Here is a 15,518-nt window from a genome sequence, read left to right on the forward strand (position 1 = left end):
ACCTGGTGTTGTTAAAACTCTTACTCTGAAGTCACTTGCAGGCCATTCCAGATAAGGAAGACAGATTTTCTTCCCTAAAGGACATTAGTGAGCTAGATGGGATTTTCTAAAACAGTCAATGGTAGTTTCATGGTTACCATTACTGAGACCAGCTTTCAGTTCCAGATACTTGTTAACTGAATTTAAATTCCACCAGCGGCCATGCCGGGGGGGGGGGGGGGGGGGGAGGGGGGGGAGGGATTTGAATCCATGCCCCCGGAGCTTTAGCCACTCACAATCGATTACCAACCCATGACATTACCACTACACCATCATCTCCTCCCGATGGCCTGAGCTGGCAGGACAGGTAAAGATTAAAGAGAGGATTTCAGAGCCTAGAAACTTGGCAGCTGAAGGCAGTTCAGTAGAGAGGGAACCAGGGAATGCCAAAGGGCAGAACTGGAGGAGCACAGAGTCAGTGGCACAGAAAATAAACTGGAACAAACTTATTCTTCCTTCGAGTCTGACTGAAATGCAAACAAGCAAACAGTTTTACATACTTTTGGTGGAGGCAATCTTGTTGTACAGGGTGTTGGTGAGGTCTCACCTGGAATACTGCGTACAGTTTTGGTCCCCTTACCTTAAGAAGGATATAGTAACATTGGAGGCAGTCCAAAGGAGATTCACCAGGCTAATTCCTGGGATGAGAGGGTTGTCCTATCAAGAGAAACTAAATTATCTGGGTCTGTATTCCTTGGAGCTTAGAAGAGTGAGGGGTGACCTTATTCAAACATATAAGATCCTGAGGGGGCTTGACAGAACAAAGAACAGTAGAACATAGAACATAGAACAGTACAGCACAGAACAGGCCCTTCGGCCCACCATGTTTCTTCAGAAGGAATTCTCCAAAATGCAGCTAATGAAAATACAACAAAACTTACCCCAATTATAAATCAAAGAAAGGGTTTAATAACGAAACACCATTACTCCAAACTTGGGCTTAGCCCTGGGCCACTCCAAGCTTCCCACAATTTTACATAGTTTCTTATTTATAGTGAATCATCTGGTCAGCTGACGATTACATCACTCTGTAATTGGTTCCATGGTTTACTGGGTCAGCTGACTCTTACATTTTGTTTCCATTGGTCATATTACATCCAATACAAAGTTGTCACCAGTTACATTCTAACACACCAAGCCTGTGCCAATCATGTTGTCCTATCTAGACCAACCGCCTGTATCACAGGGACCTGGGTTCGATTCCCGGCTTGGGTCACTGTCTGTGTGGCGTTTGCACATTCTCCTCGTGTCTGCGTGGGTTTCCTCCAGGTGCTCTGGTTTCCTCCCACAGTCCAAAGATGTGCGCATTAGGTTGATTGGCCATGCTAAAATTGCCCTTAGTGTCCTGAGATGCGTAGGTTAGACAGATTAGTGGGTAAAAATATGTAGGGGTATGGGGGTAGGGCCTGGGTGGGATTGTGGTCAGTGCAGACTCGATGGGCCGAATGGCCTCTTTCTGTGCTGTAGGGATTCTATGATTCTATGATGATTCTATGATCTCTCTATTCCCCATCTGTTCATGTGTCCATCCAGATAAGTCTTAAATGTCGCTAATGTGTCCGCTTCCACCACCTCACTTGGCAGTGCTTTCCAGGCCCCCACCACCCTCTGTGTAAAAAACCTCCCCCGCACATCTCCACTGAACCTTTCCCTACTTACCTTGAATTTGTGCCTCCTTGTAATTGTCATTTCTTCCCTGGGAAAAAGCTTCCAACTGTTCACCTTATCTACGCCCCTCATAATTTTATAAACCTCTATCAGGTCGCCCCTCAGCCTCCGTCTTTCCAGGGAGAACAATCCCAGTTTATTCAATCTCTCCTCATAGCTGATACCCTCCATACCAGGTAACATCCTAGTAAACCTCTCTCTCCAAAGCCTCCACTTCCTTCTAGTAGTGTGGCGACCTGAATTGGACACAGTATTCCCAATGTGGCCTAACCTATGTTTTATATAACTGTAACATAATTTGCCATGGGGTAGATGGTGAGATGTTTTCACCAGTGGGAGAGTCTCGAACAAGGGGACATAACTACAAGATAAAGGGTTGGTCATTTAAAACTGAGGTGCGTAGAAATTTATTCTCGCAGAGGGTAATGAATCTCTGGAATTCTCTGCCCCAAAGGGTGATGGAGGCTCGATCAGGGGAAGTATTTAAAGTGGAGGTGGATAAATATTTGATGGATCGAGGAATAGAGGGCTATGGGGAAATGGCACAGAAAAGGAGCTGAGGCCGGCATAGATCAACCATGATCGTATTGAATGGTGGGGCAGGCTTGATGGGCCTGGTGGCCCTCTCCTCCTTCTATTTCTTATGCTCTTGTGTTGTATAGATCAGGATGTTGTTCAAGTTAAACTGAGCTGGTTTGGAACCACTTGTTTCAATTTTCATTATATTATTTATTCAGTGTCACATAATGAAGACATCCCTCAATTAAGGTCATACATATCCATCCTGTACAATCTGCTTGTTCCATGGACCTTGGGTCAGCAATGTTTCTGAATATGCTTTCCTGCTATCCTCTCCTTCAGATTTTTTAACATTGTAGTTATATTATGGTCGGTGTGAGAGTTTTAAATAAAAGTGACCTCAGCACTCCCCACCAGAACTCTACCCCTGATGTCATTCAGTTCACATAAGGCTTTAATATTATTGTTAAATTTGTCTCAACGGACAGTTGAAAACTCCCCAGATTGACTCAGACTGTGCGATATTGGGCTGATCAGTGGCAAATAACATTTGCTATTCGATGATTCTTTTTCCCTTTGTCTCAGTAACTTCAGACACAGTCCCGTAAGTGGTCTATCTTTTTTCTGTTTGAATCATAGAATCCCTATAGTGCAGAAGGAGGCCATTCGACCCATCGACTCTGCGCCAACCACAATCCCACCCAGGCCCTATTCCCATAATCTCATGCATTTACCCCAACTGGTTCCCCTGACACTAAGTGGCAATTTAGCATGGCCAATCCACCTAACCCACGCATATTTTGGACTGCGGGAGGAAACCGGAGCACCCGGAGGAAACCCACGCAGGCACGGGGAGAATATGTAAACTCCACACAGACAGTGACTGACCCCCCCCAAGCCAGGGATCGAACCCGGGTCCCTCGCACTGTGAGGCAGTAGTGTTAACCACCGTGCCACCGTGCTGTCTTGCTCGAGCGCATGACTTAATGATTTTGGCTTCCTTCAACACCAGCTCTCTCTTCCCCTTCTCGAAAAAATGGCCAGTGCATTGAATCAGCAATTTTTACTGTGATGGTTTTGAGATTGTCCATATTTAACCAGGGCTGCAGTACTCCACACAGTCAATGGATGTCACTGTGGTATCAGACATGCACACAAACTGAACAAAACCAAGCAGGGAAATACTGGAGGAGAAGGGGAATCGGATAGATATTTGTACAAAACACAGCAATTACAAGTTTGTAGAAGAACATATTTTAATTTTGGTACACACTTAGATTAATTAAAACAATCAAATAATGGAAGCAGACTAATTAATCATCTTATTTATCATAACTTTCTTTACGTATAGATAAGACTTTACGAAAGCTGATAATACACACAATTAAAACAAACTGAGAGAAAATTATAAGTGTTTGGTAGGAGCAACATTTTTCAAATTAAATTAATTAAAACATCAGACATGCACCGTGACAGAAAGTACGTTCGCGCCATGTTAAACAGCTTTATATATTCTCCAATTCCTGCACCTCACCGAGGAGTGAGCCCAGGGTGTACCAATATGGCTAGGCCTCAAGGGGGACAGTGAAGCCTGTAACAGGGTGATAACGTGAAAAATAATTTAGATCAGTTTGATTGGCGGGCACGGTGGCACAGTGGTTAGCACTGCTGCCTCACAGCGCCAGGGATCCGGGTTTGATTCCCAGCTTAGATCACTGTCTGTGCAGAGTCTGCACGTTGTCTGCGTAGGTTTCCCCCAGTAAGGAGTCTAACAACACCAGGTTAAAGTCCAACAGGTTTACTTGGTAGCAAACGCCACTAGCTTTCGGAGCGCTGCTCCTTATCTTGCTGCCCTTGTCCTTCCAAATGGAAGTGGTCATGGGTTTGGAAGGATCTTTGGTGACTTGCTGCAGTGCATCTTGCAGATAGTATACACTGCTACTACTGAGTGTCGGTGATAGAGGGAGTGGATGTTTGTCGATGTGATTGTGGTGAACCATCGTTGGTTACCACTGTGGGGTTATTCTAATGTTGCTGTTGGGCTAGGGTGTTCACACTGTGGGGTTGTTATAATGTTGTTGTTGGGCTAGGGTGTTTACACTGTGGGATTAATATACCTGTGGTGGATGCTGTTGTGGCACATCCCAGTCGGGCCCCGCCTCCTGGGAGAGGTATAAGACCCTCTGCTCGGGCGGGACCCCTCCAGTCTGGAGTGGTGTACTCGTGTTTAAATAGTTCCATTGTTAGACAATAAAAGCCTTCAATTACTGAAGCCTTGTGCCTCGTGCTCGATTGTCGCGCATCAATTTTATTGTCTAACATGAAACTCTCGACAGAAAGGAGAGTATGGAACTAATGCTAAAGCCAGAGCGTTTGACGCTGGATCCACGTGCGGTCGGCGCCTCTAACACCTTCGACCACTGGCTGAAGTGTTTCGAGGACTACCTGGCAGCCTCTGCAGCAGTCACCATGGATAACGACAGACTCCGGGTCCTCCATGCGAGGGTAAGCGACACTGTCTACCTCGCGATTCGTGCGGCCACCACTTACCCGAGGGCCCTCGAGCTTTTGAAAAAGCGATACACGAGACCTCCCAACGAGATCCACGCTCGTTACCTCCTCGCTACACGACGTCGGCAGTCGGGCGAAACCATGGAGGACTACGCCAATGAGCTCTTGCAGCTTGCCAGGGGCTGCGACTGCAAAGCTGTGTCGGCTGAGCAGTACATGTACGACCTCGCCCGAGATGCGTTTGTGGCAGGGGTAGGTTCTTCGTACATCCGGCTCAAGCTGTTGGAGAAGGGGAATCTCAACCTGACCCAAGCGATGGAGATGGCTGAAATGCTGGAGGCGGCTTCGAAAAGCTTGGTCCTGTATCCGGAGGACCACGTGGAGACAACGTGGCAGGAGCAGTCACAAATCCCTCCTCGCCCCACGGGCTCACGCTCCCATATCGACCTGACAACGGCGGCAGCCCCAGGCGGCCCGCGGTGCTATTTCTGCGGAGGAGCCAAGCATCCACGGCAACAGTGTCCTGCTAAAACGGTGGTCTGCAATCAATGCGGTAAAAAGGGGCACTACGCGAAAGTCTGCAGATCGAAGCCCAAGAACGGCAGTGCAGCCTGTGACCCTCCAGAGCGGAGATCATCTCCATCGGCGTCGCAGTACCCACGAGGTCTGTCCACGTGCGAGCCCAGGACGATGCCATTGTGGCTGGCGGAGGAGGAGGATGACCACCAGGAGTCGCTACGCTTGGCGCCCTCAACTATGTGCGATTCATGGGGGCGGCCATCTTGGTCGACGACGACCAGGAGCGACCAGCAGGGGTCCTCAGCATCAACCTCGGCTGCCTGCAGTGACGTCCAAGGGCCAACGGTGGCGTCGATCACCCTGGACCAGGCTAAGCACCACAGGCTTGACTGTTCAATGATGAACATTAAGGTAAATGGTCGTACTGTTTATTGTCTGTTTGACAGCGGGAGCACTGAGAGTTTTATTCACCCTGACACTGCAAAGAGGTGTGGACTCCGGGTTCTACCTGCCAAACAGACAATTTCTATGGCATCACGGTCCCGGTCTGTACCGATCCAAGGACATTGTGTGGTAACTCTGAAAGTGCAGGGCACAATTTACGAGCGATACAGGCTCCTTGTGTTGCCGCATCTTTGCGCGCCAATTCTCCTCGGACTAAACTTTATGGTCCACATGAAGAGTGTGATCCTACAGTACGGTGGGCCACTCCCTTCGCTGACAGTAGGGGATCAGCCGCAGCCTCCAAATTGTCCAAAGCGCCCCGCATGCAATCTTTCCACACTAAAGATCACCACACCCTCTTTACTTAAGAATCTGGTACCAGGCTGCAAGCCCCTCGCTACTAAAGGTAGGCGTTACAGTGCTGAAGACCGGATCTTCATCAGATCTGAGGTTCAGCGGCTCCTCAAAGAAGGGATCATACAGTCCAGCGTTAGTCCGTGGAGAGCACAGGTCGTGGTGGTTAAGAGCGGGAACAAACCCCGGATGGTCATCGACTACAGTCAGACCATTAATCGATATACGCAGCTGGATGCGTATCCTCTCCCGCGCATATCTGATATGGTCAATCAGATTGCGCAGTACCAGGTGTTCTCCACCATAGACCTTAAGTCCGCCTACCACCAACTCCCCATCCGCCCAGAGGACCGACAATACACGGCTTTTGAGGCGGTTGGTCGTCTGTATCAGTTTCTTAGGGTTCCATTTGGTGTCACCAATGGGGTCTCGGTCTTCCAGCGTGCTATGGACCGAATGGTGGACCAGAACCGGTTGCGGGCTACCTTCCCGTACCTGGATAATGTCACCATCTGCGGCCATGACCAGCAGGACCATGACACAAACCTCCAGAACTTTTTGCGCACTGCATCTCGCCTGAATCTGATCTACGACAGGGAGAAATGTGTATTCCGTACGCGCAGGTTAGCCATCCTGGGATACGTGGTGGAAAACGGGGTCATTGGCCCTGATCCAGACCGTATGCGCCCCCTTACTGAACTTCCCTTGCCCGCTAGCGCAAAAGCACTGAGGAGATGCCTCGGCTTCTTCTCCTATTATGCGCAGTGGGTCCCCAACTACGCGGACAAAGCCCGTCCGCTTATTAAGTCCACGACTTTTCCACTCACGCCAGAGGCCCAATTGGCCTTCAAGGCATTGAAAAGCGACATTGCGAAAGCCACGATGCACGCGGTGGATGAATCCATCCCTTTTCAGGTGGAAAGTGATGCATCTGATTTCGCCCTGGCCGCCACACTAAACCAGGCAGGCAGGCCCGTCGCGTTTTTTTCCCGCACCCTTCAAGGTCCCGAAATTCGGCATTCAGCGGTGGAGAAGGAGGCCCAGGCTATTGTGGAGGCCGTCAGACACTGGCGCCATTACCTGGCGGGGAAGCGGTTCACCCTGATCACGGACCAGCGATCCGTGGCGTTTATGTTCAATAATACGCAGAGGGGCAAGATCAAGAATGACAAGATCTTGCGGTGGAGAATTGAGCTCTCCACCTATAATTACGATATTATGTATCGTCCAGGGAAGCTCAATGAGCCCTCGGATGCCCTCTCGCGCGGAACATGCGCTACTATGCAGGAGGACCGCTTGAACGCCCTCCATAATGACCTGTGCCATCCTGGGGTCACTCGGCTCTACCACTTCATCAAAGCCCGCAACCTGCCATACTCGGTGGAGGATGTCAGGTCAGTAACAAGGAGCTGTCGGATTTGCGCGGAATGCAAACCGCACTTTTACCGACCTGACCGGGCACAATTGGTCAAGGCCACTCGCCCCTTCGAGAGGCTGAGTGTGGATTTTAAGGGCCCCCTTCCCTCAACAGACCGGAACGTGTACTTTCTTAACATCATAGATGAGTACTCCCGGTTCCCGTTTGTTGTCCCCTGTGCGGACACGTCGACTGCCACGGTGATCAAGGCATTCCGTGATCTTTTTACCCTGTTCGGGTACCCCTGCTATATACATAGCAACAGGGGCTCGTCGTTCATGAGTAACGACTTGAGGCAATTCCTGCTCTCATACGGGATTGCCTCTAGTAGAACCACGAGTTACAACCCTAGGGGCAACGGACAGGTGGAGAGAGAGAATGCTACAGTCTGGAAGGCTGTCCTATTGGCGCTGAAGTCCAAAGGCCTTCCAGTCTCCCATTGGCAGGAGGTCCTCCCAAATGCGCTTCACTCCATTCGCTCCCTCCTGTGTACGGCAACCAATGCTACTCCCCACGAGAGGATGTTCTCATTCCCTCGGAAGTCGTCCTCGGGGATATCTTTACCAGCCTGGTTGACGTACCCAGGACCCGTCCTTCTGCGGCGACATGTAAGGGCCCGCAAGTCCGACCCCTTGGCCGAACCAGTCCACCTCCTCCACGCCAACCCTCAGTATGCCTATGTGGCATATCCTGACGGGCGAGAGGACACAGTCTCGATCCGAGACCTGGCGCCCGCAGGGGACGTAGCAACTCCTGTCGCTCCCATACCCCCAGTCACGAATCCCCTATCGCTTATTTCTCCCCCGGACGTGGCGCGGTCAGCACCGGGACCAGTGCATAACAGTTATACTCCCATGTACAGCTTGCCTGAGACTCGGAGATCGGCGCCACCGCAGAAAGTACCGGGATCCCCTGCACCACCGCTTCACCAGGGTCAACCGGCCCGTGAGTCCTCGAGGGGACAGCCGGACGCTGTTTTGGAGAGAACGCCACCGCAAGCACCTGCTCCGGTGTCACAACCGGTATTGAGGAGGTCAGAACGACGGTGCGGTCCTCCAGACCGTCTGGACTTGTAGATTTTTTTTGTATATATGTAGTCTGTTTTCGCACCCCGCCGGCCTTTGTTTTCAAAGGAGGGGTGAATGTGGTGAACCATCGTTGGTTACCACTGTGGGGTTATTCTAATGTTGCTGTTGTGCTAGGGTGTTCACACTGTGGGGTTGTTATAATGTTGTTGTTGGGCTAGGGTGTTTACACTGTGGGATTAATATACCTGTGGTGGATGCTGTTGTGGCACATCCCAGTCGGGCCCCGCCTCCTGGGAGAGGTATAAGACCCTCTGCTCGGGCGGGAACCCTCCAGTCTGGAATGGTGTACTCGTGTTTAAATAGTTCCATTGTTAGACAATAAAAGCCTTCAATTACTGAAGCCTTGTGACTCGTGCTCGATTGTCGCGCATCAGTGATGCCAATCAAGTTTCACAGTAACTTCATTGCAGTGTTAAGGTAAGCCTACTTGTGACATGAATATATACGCAGAACATATCCATACGCAGAACATATATGCAGAATATATACACGCAGAAGGAGCAGCGCTCCGAAAGCTAGTGGTGTTTGCTACCAAATAAACCTTTTGGACTTTAACCTGGTGTTGTTAGACTCCTTACTGTGTTTACCCCAGTCCAACGCTGGCATTTTCACATCAGGTTTCCCCCCACAGTCCGAAAGATGTGCTGGTTAGGGTGCGTTGACCATACTAATTTCTCCCTCAGTTACCCAAACAGGTGTCGGAGTGTGGCAACGAGGGGATTTTCGCAGTAACTTCATTTATGGCAGTGTTAATGTAAGCCTACTTTGACACTAATAAATAAACTTTAACATTACGTTTGTAGCACAAGGTGCCTGTGAGTTCTGTGCAGTTTGTTCCCCATAATCAAATGCTAGTTCTCAGGCAATCTTTATTTACCCTTTCCAATCTCTGTAGTTTTCGCGGTCTTATTCATAAGGCGGCAGAGAGTTTATCTTTTCTCAGACGCTTTCCTGAATACTATGCCCATTGCAACAGACCACATTCAACAGACAGAGCTTGGCCAGTGTATCGAAGGGCGTTGCTGATCAATAGCCTACTTTGAGGAACATAGAACATAGAACAGTACAGCACAGCAACAGGCCCTTCGGCCCTCAATGTTGTGCCGAACATGACACCAAATTATACTAATCCCTTCTGCCTGCCCTTGGTCCATATCCCTCTATTCCTTGCAGATTCATGTGCTAATCTAAAAGCCCCTTGGACACCCCTATGGTAGGGCGAGGAAAGGTGGGCATGTTCTCCCCACTGCCCTGCGCCAAACGGGATCACAGTGGTTAGCATTGCTGCCTCGCAGTGCCAGGGACCAGGGTTCAATTCCAGCCTCGGGTCACTGTCTGTGTGGAGTTTGCACGTTCTCCCCATGTCTGCGTGGGTTTCCTCTGGGTGCTCCGGTTTCCTCTCACAGTCCAAAGGGATGAGATTGATTGGCTTTGCTCGATTACCCCTTAGTGTCAGGGAGATTAGCAGGGTAAATATGTGGGGTTACAGGGATGGGGCCTGGGTGGGATTGTTTTCGGTGTAGACTCGACAGCCCGAAAGGCTTCTTTCTGCACTGTGGGCATTCTATTCTATGAACAGTATTGTGGTCTGCAGCAGTACTTTGGAAACTAACTAATCATGGAAAGTTTAGCCAGAGGCATTGGGTATGATCCCAGAATTTAATAATGTAAAGTATCCTGGGGCATGTGATGTAATACAGTCAGTATTGTATTGGCCAGTGTTTGTACACAATGCCTGGCACAATGGAATGGAATATCGTTCAGGGCGTATCGTTGGACAGTCAATTCAATACCATCTGTTTTGCATGCCATCCCAGGTGAATATAAATCCTGCTGAGTGTGGGCTCCAATATATATTCATGTCACAAGTAGGCTTACCTTAACACTGCAATGAAGTTACTGTGAAACTTGATTGGCATCACATCGACAAACATCCACTCCCTCCATCACCGACGCTCAGTAGCAGCAGTGTGTACTATCTGCAAGATGCAGCAAGTCACCTTCCAAACCCATGACCACTTCCATCTAGAAGGACATGGGCAGCAAGATAAATGGGAACACCACAACCTGCAAGTTCCCCTCCAAGCCATTCACCATCCTGACTTGGAAATATATCGCCGTTCCTTCGCTGTCGCTGAGTCAAAATCCTGGAATTTCCTCCAGAACAACATTGTGGGTCAACCCACAGCACGTGGACTGCAGCGATTCAAGAAGGCGGCTCACCACCACCTTCTCAAGGGCAACTAGGGATGGGCAATAAATGCTGACCAGCCAGCGACACCCATGTCCCACGAATGAATAAAACAAAACTCCTAGTCACCACACTCCAGCACCTGTTCGAGTACAATGAGGGAGGATTTAGTATGGCCAATGCACTTAACCAGGACATCTTTCAGACTGTGGGAGGAAACCGAAGCACCCGGAAGAAACCCACGCAGATACGGGGAAAATGTGCAGATTCCGCACAGACAGTGACCCAAGCCAGGAATTGAACCCGAGTCCCTAGCGCTGTGAGACAGCAGTGCCAAACACTGCACCATTGTGCTGCCCATATAGAGTCATTTACGACAATGAAGGAGGACATTCAGCCCATCACAGAACTGTCTACCATCATGGTCACTGTGCTACAGCAAGGGTAGTATTTAGGCTTTGGGGACCTAGGTGCAGAAGAAGGCTAACTGGCCTGACATGCAGCTTAATGCAGTGAGGAGAGATAGAAGGGGCTGCAATTATTCACTCTGGGGAAAGGAAGGCTCAGGCAAGTGAACAATTAAGCAGTCGAGATTTCTTTAGGAGAATAGATAAGCTAAAATTTTGGAGATTGGCACTCACCCAAGGAGACCGGCCACATATGGATTACTTGTTTGAGTTCTGCACTTGCTGGTGTATCTATCTATGCTCATGTGAAACAGTACTTTGAATTATTTCATAGAGTGTATGAATACAGGATGGGGAGGGGGTTGTTGTGGGTGAGGGGCCTGACCACAATCCCACCCAGGCCCTAGCCCCATAACCTTGCTAGTCCCCCTGACACTAAGGGGCAATTTAGCATGGCTAATCCACCTAACCTGCCCATCTTTCGGACTGTGGGAGGAAACCGAAGCACCCGGAGGAAACCCACACAGACACGAGGAGAATGTGAAAACTCCACACAGACTGGGAATTGAACCCGGGTCCCTGGTGCTGTGAGGCAGCAGCACTAACCATTTTGCCACCTTGCCGCCCCGCTGATCAGTCAATTAAAGAATCAACTGGCAGGAAATAAGAACATAAGAACATAAGAAATAGGAGCAGGAGTAGGCCATCTAGCCCCTCGAGCCTGCCCCGCCATTCAATAAGATCATGGCTGATCTGACGTGGATCAGTACCACTTACCCGCCTGATCCCCATAACCCTTAATTCCCTTACCGATCAGGAATCCATCCATCCGCGCTTTAAACATATTCAGCGAGGTAGCCTCCACCACCTCAGTGGGCAGAGAATTCCAGAGATTCACCACCCTCTGGGAGAAGAAGTTCCTCCTCAACTCTGTCTTAAACCGACCCCCCTTTATTTTGAGGCTGTGTCCTCTAGTTTTAACTTCCTTACTAAGCGGAAAGAATCTCTCCGCCTCCACCCTATCCAGCCCCCGCATTATCTTATAAGTCTCCATAAGATCCCCCCTCATCCTTCTAAACTCCAACGAGTACAAACCCAATCTCCTCAGCCTCTCCTCATAATCCAAACCCCTCATCTCCGGTATCAACCTGGTGAACCTTCTCTGCACTCCCTCCAATGCCAATATATCCTTCCTCATATAAGGGGACCAATACTGCACACAGTATTCCAGCTGCGGCCTCACCAATGCCCTGTACAGGTGCATCAAGACATCCCTGCTTTTATATTCTATCCCCTTCGCAATATAGGCCAACATCCCATTTGCCTTCTTGATCACCTGTTGTACCTGCAGACTGGGCTTTTGCGTCTCATGCACAAGGACCCCCAGGTCCCTTTGCACGGTAGCATGTTTTAATTTGTTTCCATTGAGATAGTAATCCCATTTGTTATTATTTCCTCCAAAGTGTATAACCTCGCATTTCTCAACGTTATACTCCATTTGCCATATCCTCGCCCACTCACTCAGCCTGTCCAAATCTCTCTGCAGATCTTCTCCGTCCTCCACACGATTCACTTTTCCACTTATCTTTGTGTCGTCTGCAAACTTCGTTACCCTACACTCCGTCCCCTCCTCCAGATCATCTATATAAATGGTAAACAGTTGCGGCCCGAGTACCGATCCCTGCGGCACGCCACTAGTTACCTTCCTCCAACCGGAAAAACACCCATTTATTCCGACTCTTTGCTTCCTGTCGGATAGCCAGTCCCCAATCCACTTTAACACACTACCCCCAACTCCGTGTGCCCTAATCTTCTTCAGCAGCCTTTTATGGGGCACCTTATCAAACGCCTTTTGGAAATCCAAAAACACTGCATCCACCGGTTCTCCTCCATCAACCGCCCTAGTCACATCTTCATAAAAATCCAACATGTTCGTCAAGCACGACTTTCCCCTCATGAATCCATGCTGCGTCTGATTGATCGAACCATTTCTATCCAGATGCCCTGCTATTTCCTCTTTAATAATGGATTCCAGCATTTTCCCTACTACAGACGTTAAGCTGACCGGCCTATAGTTACCCGCCTTTTGTCTCCTTCCTTTTTTAAACAGCGGCGTAACATTAGCCGTTTTCCAATCAACCGGCACTACCCCAGAATGCAACGAGTTTTGATAAATAATCACTAACGCATCCACTATTACCTCTGACATTTCTTTCAATACCCTGGGATGCGTTCCATCTGGACCCGGGGACTTGTCCACCTTCAGTCCCATTAGTCTACCCAGCACTGCCTCTCTGGTAACATTAATTGTATTAAGTATTTCTCCTGCTGCCAACCCTCTATCGTTAATATTTGGCAAACTATTTGTGTCCTCCACCGTGAAGACCGACACAAAAAACTTATTTAAAGACTCAGCCATATCCTCATTTCCCACTATTAACTCCCCCCTCTCGTCCTCCAAGGGTCCAACATTCACTCTAGCCACTCTATTCCTTTTTATATATTTATAAAAACTTTTACTATCATTTTTTATATTAATTGCTAGCCTAGCTTCATAGTCTATCCTTCCTTTCTTTATCGCTTTCTTAGTCTCTCTTTGTTGTTTCTTAAATTTTTCCCAATCACTTGTTTCTCCACTATTTTTGGCCACTCTGTACGCAGCTGTTTTTATTTTAATACTCTCCTTTATTTCCTTCGTTATCCACGGCTGGTTCTCCCTTTTCTTACAATCCTTGTTTTTTGCTGGAATATATTTTTGCTGAGAACTGAAAAGGATCTCCTTAAAAATCCTCCACTGTTCCTCAGCTATCCTACCTGCCAGCCTGCTCTCCCAGTCTACCTTAGCCAATTCATCCCTCATCCTATCATATTTCATATGATATAGTTCATATTGAAATAGTTTCATATTGAAATAGTTCAAGCAACATACATTCTATCGCATGGAAAACTCACTCACCCTGAATGTATTAGCTAATGGACAGATATCACAAAATATATATTGCAAAAAGACACCAGCATTCCGTGGGATGAAGTGTAAATATAGTGCAAATTCTTGATATGGAGTTGAAGAGGATCCAGGGTAACAATTTCAGATCTAATAATATTATGAACCAACAATACTCAAGTCATTTTAATCACTCCAAGTGATGGTTTTGTTCTTGTTTTCCATTCCATAATTTTCCCCCTCCAGCCACGAGAAATAAACCCCAAGCTACATGATTTTAAATTAGAGAAACCCTTACCACAGGCCTTTGTACACTCCCCATGTACTCCCCTATGTACTGGTGGAAAGTCTATAACGCGTTCTGAAGTATTCCTGATAGGCTGTCACAGGAAAGCATTGGCCCGCATGGCAGGATTGGTCTTCCCTCTTCATTAAGTTAATACACGGCATGTGGTATTTTGACAAAAAGCCTATGTGAAGCAGCACTGTCTGGTTTGGATCTGGATGCAGTCAGCATCAGAGCTCCCTGATGTTAATCCTCAGTTCACTAAGACCATGTTGGCCTCACTTGCAAAGTAGCATACTCAGTGCAACCACAAAATCAGGGACCCTACAGGGCAAGGGAGATATTCTCAAATGTCATCCCTCTTGCGCGGGGAGAATGAAAGGCTGATCCATGTCGGGGAAAGAAAAGAAAATGATTAAAAGTTTACAGACGCAATCTGCTCTTGCTTGGCTCACTGTTGTCTGCCGTGCTGGCCCTATCACCACAAATTGGATAGAAATGTATGATTCCTCTACAGATATTAGTCTCAAAACCCCATTTTAACTGTCCGAAACAATCACTTGTGTTTATTGTCATTCTTACGTTATTATTCATGGGTTCACGGATAGGTCATATGCAGACAATTGAATGGATTAATAAGGGGGGGCGGGGGTGGAGGGAACAGGGGCAATGATACATTGGAGATGAATGAGATAAGATATAAGGCATATAATTTTAATCCTGTGCAGATCTGCAACTTACCTGGTTGCGATGATTTGGCAGGTTTTGTGACCATTATTGTCGTTTTCTTTCTGAAAAGAAATTGTCCGTATTTTTTGTCACATGCCCTTTAACCTCCGGGCCTAGTGAGGGGGCATCCCTGCCACCTGGCCCACTATGAAAACCTTAGTGGCATCATTCACTGTAAGGGTAGCTGGAATGTACAGATAAAAACAAAATATTGCGGATGCTGGAATCTGAAACAACAATTGCAAGTGCTGGAAAATCTCAGCAGGTCTGACAGCATCTGTGGAGGGAGAATAGAGCCAATGTTTTGAGTCAGGATGACTCTTCGACGAAGGGTCATCCAGACTTGGAACGTTGGGCGGAATTTTACCAGCATGTCCGCCCGAGGTTCCTTCGATCCCGCTT

The sequence above is a fragment of the Mustelus asterias genome, chromosome 7 (assembly GCF_964213995.1).
Source record: "Mustelus asterias chromosome 7, sMusAst1.hap1.1, whole genome shotgun sequence".
NCBI lineage: Eukaryota > Metazoa > Chordata > Chondrichthyes > Carcharhiniformes > Triakidae > Mustelus > Mustelus asterias.